Source organism: Mustelus asterias, chromosome 13 (assembly GCF_964213995.1).
Source record: "Mustelus asterias chromosome 13, sMusAst1.hap1.1, whole genome shotgun sequence".
NCBI lineage: Eukaryota > Metazoa > Chordata > Chondrichthyes > Carcharhiniformes > Triakidae > Mustelus > Mustelus asterias.
In genome coordinates this window covers 52,893,188-52,912,382 of record NC_135813.1, presented here as the reverse complement: position 1 = coordinate 52,912,382, position 19,195 = coordinate 52,893,188, and the positions used below count along the sequence as shown (strand labels likewise).

The window sequence follows — 19,195 nt, the reverse complement described above, 5'->3', positions numbered from 1 at the left end:
GTTTCCACACCAGCTCACAATAAAGGGACAGCTGCTTTTTCAGAGAGAAAGAAGGCAAATATAGCTGTGTGGCAGAACAAAGCAGCTGCCATTGTGAAGACGAGAGAACTGTTTTGTGTTTAAAATGTGGGATGCTTGTGAGTGTTGGTTTTCTGTTTAAAAGGGGACAAAACATAGAGACCTTTGCAGACTGAAGGGACAAGGAATCAATAAGTTGGATTTTGTTGGTGAAAATCAGATCTGGAAGGCTCAAGTTGAGGGGAACGACATTTGAAGAACACGGAGTTTTGACCGAATGCACAAGGAGAAGTGAGTCTGATTGAAACAGGAGTAGCTTGTTCTTCTAATGTTGCACACCTGCCAGAAGAACAGTACGAAGTCAAAAGGGTTACATAAGAACATAAGAAATAGGAGCAGGAGTAGGCCATCTAGCCCCTCGAGCCTGCCCCGCCATTCAATAAGATCATGGCTGATCTGACGTGGATCAGTACCACTTACCCGCCTGATCCCCATAACCCTTAATTCCCTTACCGATCAGGAATCCATCCATCCGCGCTTTAAACATATTCAGCGAGGTAGCCTCCACCACCTCAGTGGGCAGAGAATTCCAGAGATTCACCACCCTCTGGGAGAAGAAGTTCCTCCTCAACTCTGTCTTAAACCGACCCCCCTTTATTTTGAGGCTGTGTCCTCTAGTTTTAACTTCCTTACTAAGTGGAAAGAATCTCTCCGCCTCCACCCTATCCAGCCCCCGCATTATCTTATAAGTCTCCATAAGATCCCCCCTCATCCTTCTAAACTCCAACGAGTACAAACCCAATCTCCTCAGCCTCTCCTCATAATCCAAACCCCTCATCTCCGGTATCAACCTGGTGAACCTTCTCTGCACTCCCTCCAATGCCAATATATCCTTCCTCATCTAAGGGGACCAATACTGCACACAGTATTCCAGCTGCGGCCTCACCAATGCCTGTACAGGTGCATCAAGACATCCCTGCTTTTATATTCTATCCCCTTCGCAATATAGGCCAACATCCCATTTGCCTTCTTGATCACCTGTTGTACCTGCAGACTGGGCTTTTGCGTCTCATGCACAAGGACCCCCAGGTCCCTTTGCACGGTAGCATGTTTTAATTTGTTTCCATTGAGATAGTAATCCCATTTGTTATTATTTCCTCCAAAGTGTATAACCTCGCATTTCTCAACGTTATACTCCATTTGCCCACTCACTCAGCCTGTCCAAATCTCTCTGCAGATCTTCTCCGTCCTCCACACGATTCACTTTTCCACTTATCTTTGTGTCGTCTGCAAACTTCGTTACCCTACACTCCGTCCCCTCCTCCAGATCATCTATATAAATGGTAAACAGTTGCGGCCCGAGTACCGATCCCTGCGGCACGCCACTAGTTACCTTCCTCCAACCGGAAAAACACCCATTTATTCCGACTCTTTGCTTCCTGTCGGATAGCCAGTCCCCAATCCACTTTAACACACTACCCCCAACTCCGTGTGCCCTAATCTTCTTCAGCAGCCTTTTATGGGGCACCTTATCAAACGCCTTTTGGAAATCCAAAAACACCGCATCCACCGGTTCTCCTCCATCAACCGCCCTAGTCACATCTTCATAAAAATCCAACATGTTCGTCAAGCACGACTTTCCCCTCATGAATCCATGCTGCGTCTGATTGATCGAACCATTTCTATCCAGATGCCCTGCTATCTCCTCTTTAATAATGGATTCCAGCATTTTCCCTACTACAGACGTTAAGCTGACCGGCCTATAGTTACCCACCTTTTGTCTCCTTCCTTTTTTAAACAGCGGCGTAACATTAGCCGTTTTCCAATCAACCGGCACTACCCCAGAATGCAACGAGTTTTGATAAATAATCACTAACGCATCCACTATTACCTCTGACATTTCTTTCAATACCCTGGGATGCATTCCATCCGGACCCGGGGACTTGTCCACCTTCAGTCCCATTAGTCTACCCAGCACTGCCTCTCTGGTAACATTAATTGTATTAAGTATTTCTCCTGCTGCCAACCCTCTATCGTTAATATTTGGCAAACTATTTGTGTCCTCCACCGTGAAGACCGTGAAGAGATATCTCGATCGTATTAGCTCCATTTTTGTTAGTTCGGTATAGTGGTTGCCTGTTAATTAATGATTGATCTATGTTGATTTTAGTTTGTTTGTGTGTGGTTAAAAAGGCATACAGGATACTGAGCTTTATAAATACAAAAGCAAGGAAGTTACAATGAACCTTTGAATATTTGTTCAACCTCAACCTGAGCAGTGTGCCCAATTCTGGCCAACACATTGAGAGGATGAAAAAAAAGATTTTCACAAGAATAGTTCCAGGGATGAATGGGAGAAGCTGGAGCTGTTCACCTTGGAGAAGAGTGAAGGGAGATTAGGAGCTGTCCTATTGGCAGAAGGGTTCAGAACCAGAACACTGGCAAAAGAACCAAAGGCATTAGGAGGATTTTTTATTTTTTTAAATGCAGTTAGATCTGGCAAGCACACCTGAGGTTGGGGCCAAGTCAAGGCTATCTAAGAGGAAGAGCATTCTGGGGGAGGATGACCTCAGTGGGGCTGGAGGTCTGGAGTGGATCTGCTTCAATGCGAGGAGCGTCCCAGGCAAGACAGACGACCTTAGAGCCTTAATGCTTGCGCGGAACTTGGATGCGGTTGCAGTGATGGAGACTTGGTTAAAAGAAGAACAGGACTGGCAGCTGAATATTTCGGGGTACAAGTGTTTTAGGCAAGACAGAGGAGGGGCGAGGAGAGGTGGGGGAGTAGCAATGCTGGTTAGGGAGCATATTACAGCGGCACAGAGGGTGGACAATATGGAAGGGTCAGGTAACGGGTCACTGTGGGTGGAGCTCAGAAACAGGAAGGGCGCAGTCACTATGCTGGGGGTAGGCTACAGGCCTCCCAACAGCCCACGGGAAGTTGAGGAACGGATATGAAAGGAGATTCTGGACAGGTGCAGAAAAAATAGGGTTGTTGCAGTGGGAGACTTTAATTTCCCTCACATAGACTGGAAATCGCTTAGGGCTGGGGGCCTGGACGGGGAAGAATTTATAAAATGCGTACAGGAAGGCTCTTTGGAACAATATGTTGACAGTCCAACTAGAGAGGGGGCTAAACTGGACCTAGTACTGGGGAATGAGCCCGGTCAGGTCATCAAATTTTCAGTGGGGGAACATGTGGCAAATAGTGACCACAATTCTGTAAACTTTAGGATAGTAATGGAAAAAGAAGAGTGTTGTCCTATGGGTAAGGTGCTGAATTGGGGGAAGGCTAACTACAGCCGGATTAGGCAGGATTTGATGGCTGTTGATTGGGAGAGGCTGTTCGAGAGTAAATCCACATCTGGCATGTGGGAGTCTTTTAAGGAGCAGTTGATAGGACTGCAGGACAGGCATATGCCTGTAAAGAGGAAGGATAGGAAAGGTAGGATTCGAGAGGCGTGGATAACCAGTGAAATTGTGGGTCTAATCAAAAAGAAAAAAGAGGCATACATGAGGTCCAGGCAGCAAAAAACAGATGGAGCACTGGAGGAATACAGAGAAAGAAAAGAATTCAAACAGGGAGTTAGAAGGGCAAAAAGGGGTCACGAAATGTCCTTGGCAGACAGGATTAAGGAGAATCCTAAGGCATTTTATACATACGTTAGTAACAAGGGGGTTGTTAGGGAAAGATTCGGACCTCTCAGGGACAAAGGAGGGGAATTATGCTTAGAACCAAAGGAAGTAGGTGAGATCCTAAACGAATACTTTGCATCAGTATTCACAAAGGAGAGGAACATGTAGACTGGTAGTGTCTCAGAGAGATGTGTTGACCCGTTAGAAAAAATCTCAATTACAAGGGAGGAAGTGTTAGGTTTTTTAGGAAACATTAAGACAGACAAATCCCCAGGGCCAGATGACATCTATCCTAGACTCCTCAAGGAGGCAAGAGATGCAATTGCTGGGCCTCTAACAGAAATCTTTGTCTCTTCACTGGACACAGGTGAGGTCCCAGAGGATTGGAAGATTGCAAATGTGGTCCCGTTATTTAAGAAGGGTAGCAAGGATAACCCGGGTAATTATAGGCCGGTGAGCTTGACGTCCGTGGTAGGGAAGTTGTTGGAGAAGATTCTTCAAGATTGGATATATGCACATTTAGAACTGAATAATCTCATTAGCGATAGACAGCGTGGTTTTGTACGAGGGAGGTCATGCCTCACAAATTTGGTTGAGTTTTTTGAGGAGGTGACAAAAACGATTGACGAAGGAAGGGCCGTGGATGTCATCTATATGGATTTTAGTAAAGCGTTTGACAAGGTCCCTCATGGCAGGCTGGTGCAAAAGGTTAAATCTCACGGGATAAAAGGTGAGCTAGCTGGATGGGTGGAGAACTGGCTTAGCCATAGAAGTCATGATGTGGAGATGCCGGCGTTGGACTGGGGTAAACACAGTAAGAAGTTTAACAACACCAGGTTAAAGTCCAACAGGTTTATTTGGTAGCAAAAGCCACACAAGCTTTCGGAGCTGCAAGCCCCTTCTTCAGGTGCGTGGGAATTCTGTTCACAAACGGAGCATATAAAGACACAAACTCAATTTACATGAATAATGGTTGGAATGCGAATTTTTGTCTGCTGGTTTGATGACAATGTTGCGGTTGGTCTTGAGAGCGTGGATGGCGTTATGTTGTGCTTGGGTGATGTTCGGGGCTGTCTTGTGAGTGCGGCTGATGAATTTGGTGTTGACGCACCTCCTGACGGCTTGGGCATACATGTCAAGTCGAGGGCAGCGGCCTTCCGGAGGATTTTATACCAACCATTATTCATGTAAATTGAGTTTGTGTCTTTATATGCTCTGTGAACAGAATTCCCACTCACCTGAAGGGGCTTGCAGCTCCGAAAGCTTGTGTGGCTTTTGGTACCAAATAAACCTGTTGGACTTTAACCTGGTGTTGTTAAACTTCTTACTGTGTTTAGCCATAGAAGACAGAGGGTAACAGTGGAGGGGTCTTTTTCTGGTTGGAGGTCTGTGACTAGTGGTGTTCCGCAGGGCTCTGTACTGGGACCTCTGCTGTTTGTGATATATATAAATGATTTGGAGGAAGATGTAGCTGGTGTGGTCAGTAAGTTTGCGGACGACACGAAGATTGCTGGAGTTGCGGATAGTGATGAACATTGTCAGAGAATACAGCAGGATATAGATAGACTGGAACATTGGGCGGAGAAATGGCAGATGGAATTTAATCCAGATAAATGTGAAGTGATGCATTTTGGTAGATCTAATGTAAGGGGGAGCTATACAATAAATGGCAGAACCATCAGGAGTATAGACACACAGAGGGACCTGGGTGTACAAGTCCACAGATCCTTAAAGGTGGCAAAACAGGTGGAGAGGGTGGTGAAGAAGGCATATGGCATGCTTGCCTTTATTGGACGGGGCATAGAATATAAAAATTGGCATATGATGTTGCAGCTGTATAGAACGATGGTTCGGCCACATTTGGAATACTGCGTCCAGTTCTGGTCGCCACACTACCAGAAGGACATGGAGGCTTTGGAGAGAGTACAGAGAAGGTTTACCAGGATGTTGCCTGGTATGGAGGGTCTTAGCTATGAGGAGAGATTAGGTAAACTGGGGTTGTTCTCCCTGGAAAGACGGAGGATGAGGGGCGACCTAATAGGTGTATAAAATTATGAAGGGCATAGATAGGGGAACAGTGGGAAGCTTTTTCCCAGGTCGGAGGTGACGAACACAAGGGGTCACGGGTTCAAGGTGAGGGGGGCAAGGTTCAACACAGATGTCAGGGGGACGTATTTTACACAGAGGGTGGTGGGGGCCTGGAATGCACTGCCAAGCAAGGTGATTGAGGCGGACACGCTGGGATCGTTTAAGACTTATCTAGATAAACATATGAACAGACTGGGAATAGAGGGATACAAAAGAATGGTCTAGTGGGCACATGAGCGGCGCAGGCTTGGAGGGCCGAAGGGCCTGTTCCTGTGCTGTATTGTTCTTTGTATGTCCAAGTGGAACTAGATAAACACCTGAAGAGAAAATATTTGCAATGTGACAGGGAGGGGGAAAGGTGTGGTACTAGTTGAGTTGCTCTTGAAGAGAGTTGACAAGAACATAGGGCTGAATGGCCTCCTTCCACCTTGTAACATTCAATTATTCTCCTTGGTATTTTATAAACTGCTCCTTGGGAGGTTTGGTTCCCAATCCTGTTCACTCTGCAAGTATGGGCTGAATTTAAGTACCTTGGTGCAAGTCTGTTTCAGAAACTGGTGGTCACCGACTCGCACCCTTAGCTTTGAAACATTGCTTATAACATTCAAACAGTCCACTGAGCGGGCAGCTGGCAAAGTACCGACCAACAGCTTTTGAGGATGGGGGGCTGTGAGCCCAACCAGCCAACGTCCAGGCACAGATAGCAGGCCATGACCAGAAACAGAGGTCACAGCCACTCATTTAAAAGGGGTGCCTTGCACAGGGCTTTGTAAGCAGCACCAGGGAACATTGTTTCGGTAAATCAGAATGTTGGTGATTTTGATTTTATTTGAAATATTGCAATAGGTAAGTGAATCATTTTAAAAATGAATGACTGTTCTTACAGATAGGAAGCTTTCAGGACCTTTGTCATTGGGGCAATAGCACTGGAATGCAGTTGGCCTATTACCCTGCTGAATATCAAACAATAAGGGAAATATAGAACATCAGGCTGTTAACACTGTCTCTCTACAGAAGGGCACCTGGAGCTGGGGAGGGTAAAAGATGAAGGATGACCCCAAGGTTTGACAATGACTCCCTGCAAGCCCTCCTCCAGACTGTAAGTCACAGGCGGGAGCTCCTAATGCCTGCTGATGGTAAGAGACCAAAGCAGCCAGGACACAGGAGAGTGGAGGCAAGCAGCTTTGGGATCATCCAGCAAACCTGGCTTCAGTTCTACAAATACCTCAATATCCTGAGGTGGGCAAGTCACGCGTCACCATTCTGGAGATTGTTATGGTTCAGGTCAGAAACTCCAAAGTGTTCTGTGGAGCCCATCTGGATCACAAGTTTTGCATCTTGAAATTGACTAGGACAAGCATGATATGTTTCACTTCAGGTATGATTCAAATGACCCATTAGGCAGCTTTCGTTCAACAAAGTTTATTTAAGGATACAGTTAACGGCCAGAATTCACCCCAAAAATTTCTAAGTGTTGAATTTGCGTGAAAACTGGAATAAAAACATAGAAAAACTACAGCACAAAACAGGCCCTTCGGCCCCACAAGTTGTGCCGAACATATCCCTACCTTTTAGGCCTACCTATAACCCTCCATCTTATTAAGTCCCATGTACTCATCCAGGAGTCTCTTAAAAGACCCTATTGAGTTTGCCTCCACCACCACTGATGGCAGCCGATTCCACTCGCCCACCACCCTCTGTGTGAAAAACTTCCCCCTAACATTTCCCCTGTACCTACACCCCAGCACCTTAAACCAGTGTCCTCTCGTAGCAGCCATTTCCACCCTGGGAAAAAGCCTCTGAGAGTCCACCCGATCTATGCCTCTCAACATCTTATATACCTCTATTAGGTCCCCTCTCATCCTACATCTCTCCAAGGAGAAAAGACCGAGCTCCCTCAGCCTATCCTCATAAGGCATGCCACTCAATCCAGGCAACATCCTTGTAAATCTCCTCTGCACCCTTTCAATCTTTTCCGCATCCTTCCTGTAATGAGGCGACCAGAACTGAGCAAGTGGGGTCTGACGAGGGTCTTATATAGCTACATCATTATCCCCGGACTCCTAAACCCAATCCCTCGATTGATAAAGGCCAGCACACCATACGCCTTCTTAACCACCACCTCTACCTGCGGGGCCAATTTTAGAGTCCTATGGACCCGGACCCCAAGGTCCTTCTGATCCTCTACAGTACTAAGAGTCTTTCCCTTTATATTGTACTCCTTCATCCCATTTGACCTGCCAAAATGGACCACTACGCATTTATCTGGGTTGAAGTCCATCAACCACTTGTCCGCCCAGTCTTGCATCCTATCTATGTCCCTCTGTAACTTCTGACACTTCACACTTTTTTTTCCAGTGCGAGTTCAGAGAAGAATCTTCCACACTCCCAACACTGCAGAGGCCACCAGCATATCATTAAAAACTAGGGGATGGGGCCTATGCCCGCTGGAGAGGCTGAAATCAGCGCGCTGAGTGGGCCACTGCGCATGCACCGATCTGTCAGTGCCGAGATCGGCGCATGCGCAGCGGCTGCACACTGACGGCTTCCCAATTACTGGCCAGCTCGATCACTGGCTAGCCCAGCGATCCCCTCACCGCTGCCAGCCCACCCTGCCCACAGCCCGATTGCTGGCCCCTCCAACCCACCACTCTCCCCCATGGCCTGATCACTGGCCCCTCGACCATTCCTGGGTGCAGCCCCGATTCCCCCTCCCCCTCCCCCACCGTCCCGACACCCCCAGCAGTCCCCACCTCCCTCACCACCCCAATCGCTGGCCTCCCCCCTTCCTCCACCGATCCCTGTGCAGAATGGCATCCCACTCCACCAATCACCCCTAGGCTCTGCCCCATCAAGCCCTGCCCCCATATGCCCCACCACCTTGGCGCTGCCCATGCCCGATGGGCAGTGCCAAAGGTCCCCCTGAGCATTGGCACCTTACCCCTTGGGCAGTGTCAGGGGGCCCAGGCTGGCACTGCTAGGGTGCCAATGCCCAGGGGGCACCCGACTCCCCCGCACCTGACCTCTGGGGCCCTGCTTGCCCCACCCTCCCCCTTCACTCCAGCGGTGTTAGGCCACTAGCTCCCTGAAAGTGAGAAGCCACTTTAAACCCTGCTGGAGTGAAATACTCCTAGTGGGGTGGAAGAGGCCAGCAGGCCCAGAGACTTCAGTCCCTGGCCCGCTAATAGGATTTAAAATATATGGTAACGAACATTACCGTAATCTATGTACCGGCACGGAGTTGATGCCCCCGGAAATCCAGCTCTGGGAGACACTAGCGGGCCAGGACGCACAGCATGGATCTTGCACATCGGGTGCCGCTGGAATCTCCCAGCCCGAATCACCCCTAAAATTAACAATTAACTTTTATCAATTACAAACAAAAAAACCCTTAATGTATATAATGTATAACATTCAATATATATATTAAGTGTTATACATATTATATATTAAGGGTTATACATATTAAGGGTTAAGGTTATATATATTAAGGGTTATTAAGGGTTATACATATTATGGGTTATACATATATATTAAGGGTTATACATTGTATACATATAATTAATATATATGTATAACCCTTAATATATATGTATAACCCTTGATATATCTAAAATGTTCCAATCAAACAAAACCCACACACACAACCATTCCACAGGTTTAACTCAGCAAAGACTAATGCTCACGTGATACTGGAATTGAGTCCTTTGGTTGGAGAATTGAAAATCCTGACTTCTCAGCCTTGTAAATTCTAGCAGCCCTCTGGATACCCCGAGAGGGCGGCACGGTAGCACAGTGGTTAGCAGTGCTGCTTCACAGCTCCAGGGACCTGGGTTCGATTCCCGGCTTGGGTCACTGTCTGTGTGGAGTTTGCACATTCTCCTCGTGTCTGCGTGGGTTTCCTCCGGGTGCTCCGGTTTCCTCCCACAGTCCAAAGATGTGCAGGTTAGGTTGATTGGCCATGGTAAATTGCCCCTTAGTGTCCTGAGATGTGTAGGTTAGAGGGATTAGCGGGTAAATGTGTAGGGGTAGGGCCTGGGTGGGATTGTGGTCGGTGCAGACTCGATGGGCCGAATGGCCTGTTTCTGCGCTGTAGGGTTTCTGTGATTCTGTGATGAGAACAGTTTCCCAGAACACCTGAGGGCGCTTTCAGTCTCATTCCCCTTCTAAAGCTAACTCTGCAGCCAAACAGAAAATGAAACCTTAAATTCACTAGCAAAAAAACTGTCTGGAACACATGACCTTCCTTCTAACAATGCAGGGTCATAAAACAACCCAGAGTAAAAATAAACAAACCCCATTTAAACCACTGAAGGAGAAATAAAAGGGCTTCTATAGACTACTCAGTAACACAGAGCTGCAGGGAACAAGATTTTTTAAAAATCTCTAACGTCATAAGGTGTGCATACATGGAAGGTTGTGTTTGTGTGTGGGGGGAGGGGTTCTGTAAATGTTGTTGATAGAGTTCATGTTGGACATATATGCAAAGGAATATTGTACAAGAGAATCATAATCATTACAATGTCACTTTTCAACTACAAGAGAAGTTGGAGCACAATGCCAGGGAGAGAAGCAGAGTCGGAGACAACATGCCAAACCTGGCTATTCTCACTCCCATTGAGGAGGAGATGCTGCTGTTTGCTGCCAATGAGTGGAGCCAGGCCATTGGTCAAGGCAAGATAGGAGGAAGGCCCCAGGGTGGTGAGATTGCAAGGGGGCATCTGCAACTGTATTAAAAGGGCTGCTGAGGGGAGGGATGCACGATGGCTGGTAAGCTGTTAGGAATGAGGCAATGATGGTTTGTGACTTTGATGGCTGTCATGCATCAGGGAAGAATGTACCGCTGGATATTGGAAGGTTCAAAGTGTAAACATGGAATAACATTTCCCAATGGTTCCTGAGCTTGCAGTGAGAAAGCTTGTCTCTGCACTCAAAGGCTGAAGATGTCCCTAACACACTTTTGTTTCCTACACAAGTGCAACGTCAGCAGCCACTGCTGCAACTAGCCAGGAACTTCCCATATTGCCCTCCAAGGAGAGTCCCACAGAAGAGGAATCCTCAGAGGGTTGCTCTGTACACAGCGCCAGTGCAGACCCTTGCACCTCAGTGGGTGTGCGTGCCTCAGAGATAAGGGAAACATAAACTGATGAAGGCATATCACACTTGTACATACCGCTCCTGGAGACTGAGATGGTGCAGGTGTAAGCGGAGACAAATTTCTGTGATTCCATAGATTAAATATTTCTTAGAATAAAATCAAATAAATGAAACAGGACAAAGCAGCACCCAGGCACAAAGTGTGAACAGACAAGCAGGTCTTTTAAAATGCAGAAACAAGGCAGACAAAGGGAGTCAGGAACTCACATTAGCATAACCTTCCATTTAATTAAATTGGCTCCAAGGATATCAGGAAGCCCTTATAGAAAGCCACAGCACAAACAGGCCCTTCGGCCCACAAGTTGCGCTGATCATATCCCTACCTCTAGGCCTATCTATAGCCCTCAATCCCATTAAATCCCATGTACTCATCCAGAAGTCTCTTAAAAGACCCCAACGAGTTTGCCTCCACCACCACCGACGTCAGCCGATTCCACTCACCCACCACCCTCTGAGTGAAAAACTTACCCCTGACATCACCTCTGTACCTACCCCCCAGCACCTTAAACCTGTGTCCTCTCGTAGCAACCATTTCAGCCCTTGGAAATAGCCTCTGAGAGTCTACCCTATCCAGACCTCTCAACATCTTGTAAACCTCTATCAGGTCACCTCTCATCCTGCGTCTCTCCAGGGAGAAGAGACCAAGCTCCCTCAACCTATCCTCATAAGGCATGCCCCCCAATCCAGGCAACATCCTTGTAAATCTCCTCTGCACCCTTTCAATGGCTTCAACATCTTTCCTGTAATGAGGTGACCAGAACTGCGCGCAGTACTCCAAGTGGGGTCTAACCAGGGTCCTATAAAGCTGCAGCATTATCTCCCGACTCCTAAACTCAATCCCTCGATTAATGAAGGCTAGTACGCCGTACGCCTTCTTGACCGCATCCTCCACCTGCGAGGCCGATTTAAGAGTCCTATGGACCCGGACCCCAAGGTCCTTCTGATCCTCTACACTGCTAAGAATGGTACCCTTCATATTATACTGCTGCTTCATCCCATTGGATCTGCCAAAATGGATCACTACACACTTATCCGGGTTGAAGTCCATCTGCCACTTCTCCGCCCAGTCTTGCATTCTATCTATGTCTCGCTGCAACTTCTGACATCCCTCCAAACTATCCACAACACCACCTACCTTGGTGTCGTCAGCAAACTTACCAACCCATCTCTCCACTTCCTCATCCAGGTCATTTATGAAAATGACAAACAGCAAGGGTCCCAGAACAGATCCCTGGGGCACTCCACTGGTCACTGACCTCCATGCAGAGAAAGACCCCTCCACAGCCACTCTCTGCCACTTCAGAAGGCCTCCGAGACTTGGAAGACTTCCTGATATCCAATTAAACACCTATTGTATAAGAAACTCCGGAGATCTCAAACAATTATCACCTCCCTAGACTGGGCAATCACCAGACTTAACACATCAACCACAGAATGGTCAGAGTCAAATACTGTAAACAAAACATTAACATTTGAATAATACAAAGTGTCAAAGTTCGAGTATAACTGTAGCCCATTGCGGCAGGCCTTCAGAGTGCTTTCGGGACAGTGCTGTTTGTATGTCCTGATTGCACCTCCGTCGACGTTAATAAAGCTGTACCGCTGTTGAACCTGACTCTGAGTCCAAAGTGGTCGTGTTCGCCCACTCGCGCTAACACAGGCTTCTGGCAGTCAGAGGTCCTAGGGTGACCAACATGCTGAGTCCCAGTTGAGTGACAAGATTCTAGAGTCGTCCAAGAGCAGCAGATGCTGACTGAACAGCACAAGGTACATGGAGGTGTGGTGGAGATTCTAGAGGGATTGTGCATTCTGACACTGACTTAAGAGTCCATCCGGTCATGAGCACCCACTCAATAGGATGCATGGTTTCCTCCATTGACAGACTGGAGGCCCAAACCCAGTAAATTGCTGATGCAATAGTTGTTATGCATTCTGACTGCTGGGGCCCTGAACCAGGAACAGAGGGGGATGGGAACATCGAGCCACATCCTTTCAGGAAAGCAGGGATGACACCATGTAATTATGTGCATCCAAATTACAGAGGGTGTTTGAAATTGCCCAAAATAACAAACTACTTTTTATTTATAGGAGGAGCATGAAGAATGAAACACCGGCTACGAAGCGGAAATATTTGGGGAGACTCATCAATGGAATTGTTCCATGATAAGAACCTCTTGTGCTTCAGAGCCATCACCACACTCCCTGGGAGCTGCATGCACATCAGGCTGATAACAATCAGCCTTCTCTTCCTCAAAGTTATCAGAAGAATAGTCTGTCTCCCACAAGGACTCCTCCGGATCACCTCTCTACAGCACCAGGTTGTGAAGCACAGATTTGATCTATCAAGAGAGCCCAATCTCATCTTTAGCAAAGTAATGGTGTTCAATGATGCACCCGCTGGTATGTGACATTCATTATAACAGGTTTCATCTTAGCACCTCTGACAGGTCATCAGCCACTCTTTCAGAGGGTAATCTTTATCATCAGTCACCTTTCAATGCCTCTGGGCCCAAAATATCCCAGGAACCTGGGAGTTCCAGAGGATATGAGAGTCCTTGCTGCTTCCCTTGCACACCCTTGCATTATATGTTGCTGGTGCATTGATGCAATGTTACCCCACTGGTTTTGTAAATGCTCTTGGCTACCCTACTGGGGTCTTGATGGTGACATGGGTCAAATCAAGCCGTAGTCACAAATCCTCTGGCTCTTTCCAGTCAACTGCCATTGTCTACAGTAAAGACAATGGATAGATAGAAACAAAATTGCACTTGTGAAATGGCATTTTCCACAGGTGATCTGAAATGAACTGAAGGCAAAGCAATTCAATGCCACTGTAACTTTTAATGCATCAGACAACAGGTGGTCAATTGGATACTAGCACATCACATAGGGATGTGACAATGGCTCAGGAAAGGCAAACTCTGCGCAGACACTGACACTCCAACTTGACAGGCATGAGATTACCACCCTCCAAATGCATCTGGCAGGTTCTTCTGTGCTGATGTACCCACTGCAGTCTTCCCTCCAAAGCCCCTCACTGCTCTGCAGGTTGGCCTCCTTCCTCCGCATCTTGTGGCTCCTGCCCCTGGTCAGCTGGATTCCTCCCTCTCCTCCTCACTGGAGGAGGTATCACCCGAGTAATACACAATGTTCAGAGGAGACATAGCACCAATAATGTAATGATGAAAGATTACAGGATCAACAGGTTTGCAGTCACTGTAATGATGTATAGTCGAAATGAAATTCAGAGGTTCATGCACAAAGAATTCCTAATGAAATGCCTTTCCAACTAAAGTCAGGCATAGAGCCTCATCTACCCTTTATATCCAAACTTTACAGAAAAGTTCCCATTGCTAGTGCATGCGTTGTATTATCACATCATGAATCTATTAGTGCTGTTAACAGGGTTAACTGCTCACAAAAGTGACCAATTTTAAAACGGCAGACAGGCTGCTGATTTCAGAGTCCGCCTGCCCAAGGTATTAATGAGCACTGGCATGATGATGTCTCATTCGTGATTCAATATCACACCAGATAGTACGCTTCTGTGAAACACAGAAGTCCTACTTTCAGTCTGTAAAATCTAGCTTTATGTCTCAATAATGATTATTAGATCAAAATCATTCATTAATCTGAGTGCACCTATGACTGTGTGGCCAAATTCCCCTCCAACTCGATTTTCAATTTTGCTGACGACACCACTGTAGTGGGTCGGATCTCAAATAATGATGAGATGGGGTACAGGAAAGAGATAAAGAATCTGGTGAACTGGTGCAACAGCAATAATCTCTCCCTCAATAACCTCTCCCTCCACAAAATGAAGGAGATTGTCATCGACTTCAGGAAGTATAGTGGAGGACACGCCTCTGCCTACATCAACAGGGACAAAGTGGAAATGGTCAAGAGCTTCAAGTTTCTAGGTATTCAGATCACCAGCAACCTGTTCTGGTCCCTGTATGCCGACACTATAGTTAAGAAAGCCCACTTTCTCAGGAGACTAAGGAAATTTGGCATGTCGGCTACAACTCTCATCAACTTTTACCGATGCACCATAAACAGCATTCTTTCTGGTTGTATCACAGCTTGGTATGACTCCTGTCCAAGACCGCAAGAAATTACAAAGGGTTGTGAACGAAGCTCAGTCCATCACTCAAATCGGCCTCCTATCCACTGACTCTTGTCTACACTTCCCACTGCCTCAGAAAAGCAGCCAGCATAATCAAGGACCCCACACATCCTGGACATACTCTCTTCCATCTTCTTCCATCGGGAAAAAGATATAGAAGTCGGAGAACACTTACCATCTCAAGAACAGCTTCTTTCCTGCTGCCATCAGACTTTTGAATGGACCTACCTTGCATTAAGTTGACCTTTCTCTACACCCTAGCTATGACTGTAACACTACATTCTGCACTCTCTCCTTTCCTTCTCTATGTACAGTATGCTTTGTCTGTATAGCGTGCAAGAAATACTATTCACTGTATACTAATACATGTGACAATAAATCAAATTCAAGAGTAATATATTGCAAATGTTTCACACATTCAGATGTACTACCTTTCTATTTTTCCTCGAAGTCACCATGAGTCACTATTATCTTCATTCTCTCTTGACCCACTCTTTTTTAACTGAATCACTACACTATACGAATTAAGGTACAAATGTCACATTTTTCCTTATACTGTATAATCAAAGCAGTATATTCAGAACTGTAAATCACAGGAATACTCGCTGACAAGTACAAAGGTCCCATGAACTGCATCACTTATATTTGAAGTAAACCTCAAAGCAAAAGTTGCATTGTAAAATATTACACAGCACCAAGAATTACTTTTATAATCATAACATCTTGTCGTGATTAGCAACTGAATTCACTCATTTATTTTTTCATAGTAAACTGAGTTGGAACTGTGGTAGTTGATTCCTCCGAACACTGATTAAATAATCAAACACCCTGTAAACAAAACTAAATCTGACTGTGTCACAAAAATGAGACCCTAATGATATTGTAATGAAAAACAGAACAGTTGGCCTGGAGATTCATGCTCATGTTTATAGAAAGGGATCCAGCACAAAGAACATTGAAGTAGCCAAAGCTCAAACACATTTTATACTTTTTTAAAAAAGTAATATCAAACAAGTTTAACTCAATCATAAATAAACCATCACTTTGGTTTACCAAAAGCCATGCACAACTCCAGAAATAAAAGTTCACAGCAATAATAAATAAGTTAATACTAGATCAAAGTGTTTCAGACTAATTTTTCAATTCAAATGTGCTGAGTGCTCCTTTCCGATCACAAAGTCAAGTTTACACTATCCCAGTTATCACTAAACACTAATTAAGTAATTGGAGCAGAATAAGTAAACTTTATCCTCAAACAAAATCTTAAACCAAGAATGATGCAGAATTTCAGGTATCAAAGTTGACTTCAACTGAACTACACAAAAGAAATTACATTGGATCTTGCTGGGGTGCAACATTTACTTCCTTCCCAATTATCAATGAGTGAAGAGAGGGGAAATATGGAGAACACAGTGGCTGAGGGGACAGGACTTCATGTTGGGGAGAAATCCCCAGGCCCCAGACTGAGGAACCCGCAATCCTGCCCCCATTATTCAGTGCAGCCCGGCCCGGATTCCTGCACACTCTCTCCTCTTTGGGATACACAGGGCCAGCGATGGCCACAGCCCCGCCATCATTCTGCAAACTGCCCACCGAGAGCAAACAATAACCGCCCGCTCTGCCACTCAGAGCCAGCACAAGATCAACGGCCCACCGGCAGCCTCTTGCGCTTGGGACCCCGGAGTGAGGCGCGCGGCCCCAGGTGGCTAGCAGCGGGCGGACGGGCGGAACAGCCTCCCTCCCTCCCTCCTCCATCATCAGCGCTTCTTACCGCCACAGCTCCACCGCTAACCGGAGCCCGTACTGCGCCTGCTCCCCGCACCCGCTCGAACACCGAGCATGCGCGCCGGCGGCCCACACTGCGCATGCTCCACGCTGTCTCCCCGTTTCCGCACGTGCCCTTTGGCCCGGGACGCGAAGCGGCAAAGCGAGCGGGAGCTCTTTAACTGGGGCAAGCAGCACCTGCTGTGTGACACCTTATCGAATAACCTTTGGAAATCTCAAGTAAATCAATATTAGTGTCAGAGAGCAATATAGCATGGAAACAGGCCCTTCGGCAAAACAGCTCCATGACAACCATGGTGTGCACTCCCAGCTAGCCCCAATTGCCCACATTTGGTCCATATCCTAACAGGTAGGGATATGTTCGGCACAACTTGTGGGGTCGAAGGGCCTGTTTTGTGCTGTAGTTTTTCTATGTTTCTATCCCTCTAATCCTTCCCCATCCATGTACTTATCCAAATGCTTTTTAAATGTTGCTATTGAACCTGCCTCAACCACTTTCTCTGGCAGCTCATTCCATGCACACACCTCTGCATAAAGAAGTTTTGCCTCAAGTCCCTTTTAAATCTTTCCCCTCTCACCTTAAATCTATGCCCTCTAGTTTTCAATTCCCCTTCCCTGGGAAAAAGACTACGTGCGTTCATCCTGTCTATGCCCCTCATGATTTTATACACCACAATGAGGTCACCCTTCATTCTCCTACGTTCCAAGGAATAACATCCTAGCCTGGCCAACCTCTCCCTATAACTAAGGGCACTAGTCCTAGCAACATCCTCATAAATCTTCTTTGCATTCTCTCCAGTTTATCAATGTCTTTCCTATAATAGGGTGACCAAAATTGTGCTCAATACTCCCAAGTGCAGCCTCACCAACGACTTGTACAACTGTAACATAATGCCCCAACTCCTATACTCAGTGCCCTAACTGACGAAGGCTAGTGTGCTAAACACCTTCTTCACCACCCCTGTCTACCTGTGACGACGTTTTCAATGAATTATGTACTTGCACCTCTAGGTCTTTCTGTTTCTTAACACTCCCCAGGGTCCTACCATTCACTGTATAAGTCATACCCTGGTTTGACTTTCCAAAATGCAATACCTCACACTTATCTGTATTGAAATCTAATTGCCAATCCTTGGCCCACTTCCCTAACTGATCAAGATTCCCCTGTAATTTTTGATAACCTTTTTCGCTATCAATGATACTTCCTAATTTAGTATCATCTGCAAACTTACTAACCATGTCTTGTACATTCACATCCGAATCATTTATATAAATAACGAATAACAAGGGTCCCAGCACTGACCCCTGAGGCACACCACTAGCTTCCAGTCCGAGAAACAACCTTCGACCATCACCCTCTGCTTCCGACAATCGAGCCAATTTAGAATCCTATTATCTCGCTCTCCGCGGATCCCATGTGACCGACCTCCCAGACTAGCCTGCCAAGCAGGACCTTGTCAAAGGCCTTGCTAAAGCCCAAATGGACAACATCTACTGCCCTACCCTCACCCATCCTTTTGGTTACCTCATTGAAAAACTCTAAAAGATTAGTCAGACATGACCTGCCACGCACAAAGCTGAGCTGGCCATTCCTAATCAGACCTTGACTATCCAAATGTTGGTAGATCCTGCCCCTCAGAATCCCCTCCAGTAACTTACCCACCACTGATATTAGGCCCATTGACCTTTAATTCCTTGGCTTGTCTTTGCTACCCTTCTTAAATAATGTAACAACATTTCCCTTCACCTTAACAGAAATATACTGTCCCTGGACTCTTGATATCAAACTTTTAAAAGCCTCCCATTTGCCAGTCATTCCTTTCCCTTCAAACAGACTCACTCACCTAAGCGACCTCTGGTGGATCCTGCCTAATGCCCCCAAAATTGGCCCTGCTCCAGTTTAGCACCTTAACCTATGGACCTGTCCTATCTTCCACTATTTTTTAGTTTTGGTCTTATGGTCTTACATTTTTTATAAAGGATGGTGTTTTAAGACTCTGTGGACACATTACTGAGGCAAAGCAGCGGGAGCTTTACTCTGTATCTAACCCCGTGCTGTATCTGTCCTGGGAGTGTTTGATGGGGACACTGTAGAGGGAGCTTTACTCTGTATCCAACCCCGTGCTGTATCTGTCCTGGGAGTGTTTGATGGGGACAGTATAGAGGGAGCATTACTCTGTATCTAACCCCGTGCTGTACCTGCCCTAGGAGTGTTTGATGGGGACAGTGCAGAGGGATCTTCACCTCGTGTGTAAGTCATTCCACGTTGGCCGAGGGATTGTTTAACGCTTGCAATAGATTTTTTAAATTATTCCATTTCCAGGAGTTACATCATTCAAGATGAGTAACCAAAAAAACAGTTCAGTAAAAAAGAAAACAAAAACTGCT

The 19,195-nt window shown here is 46.3% G+C and overlaps 1 protein-coding gene across 5 annotated transcripts in view; it reads right to left on the bottom strand.

Moving 5' to 3' along the window:
• The window catches only part of specc1la (sperm antigen with calponin homology and coiled-coil domains 1-like a), a 364,982-nt gene extending 348,125 nt beyond the window's left edge, over positions 1 to 16,857 (bottom strand). For 4 of the 5 annotated variants that reach the window (XM_078226760.1, XM_078226763.1, XM_078226764.1 and 1 more), the window contains exon 1: positions 16,794 to 16,857. The gene's annotated coding sequence lies outside the window, so the exon portion shown is untranslated. Of the gene's footprint in view, positions 1 to 9,425; positions 9,494 to 16,793 lie in introns of those variants that run through there. The other variant, XM_078226762.1, reaches the window with a different exon arrangement.
• Positions 16,858 to 19,195: the final 2,338 nt, after the last annotated feature.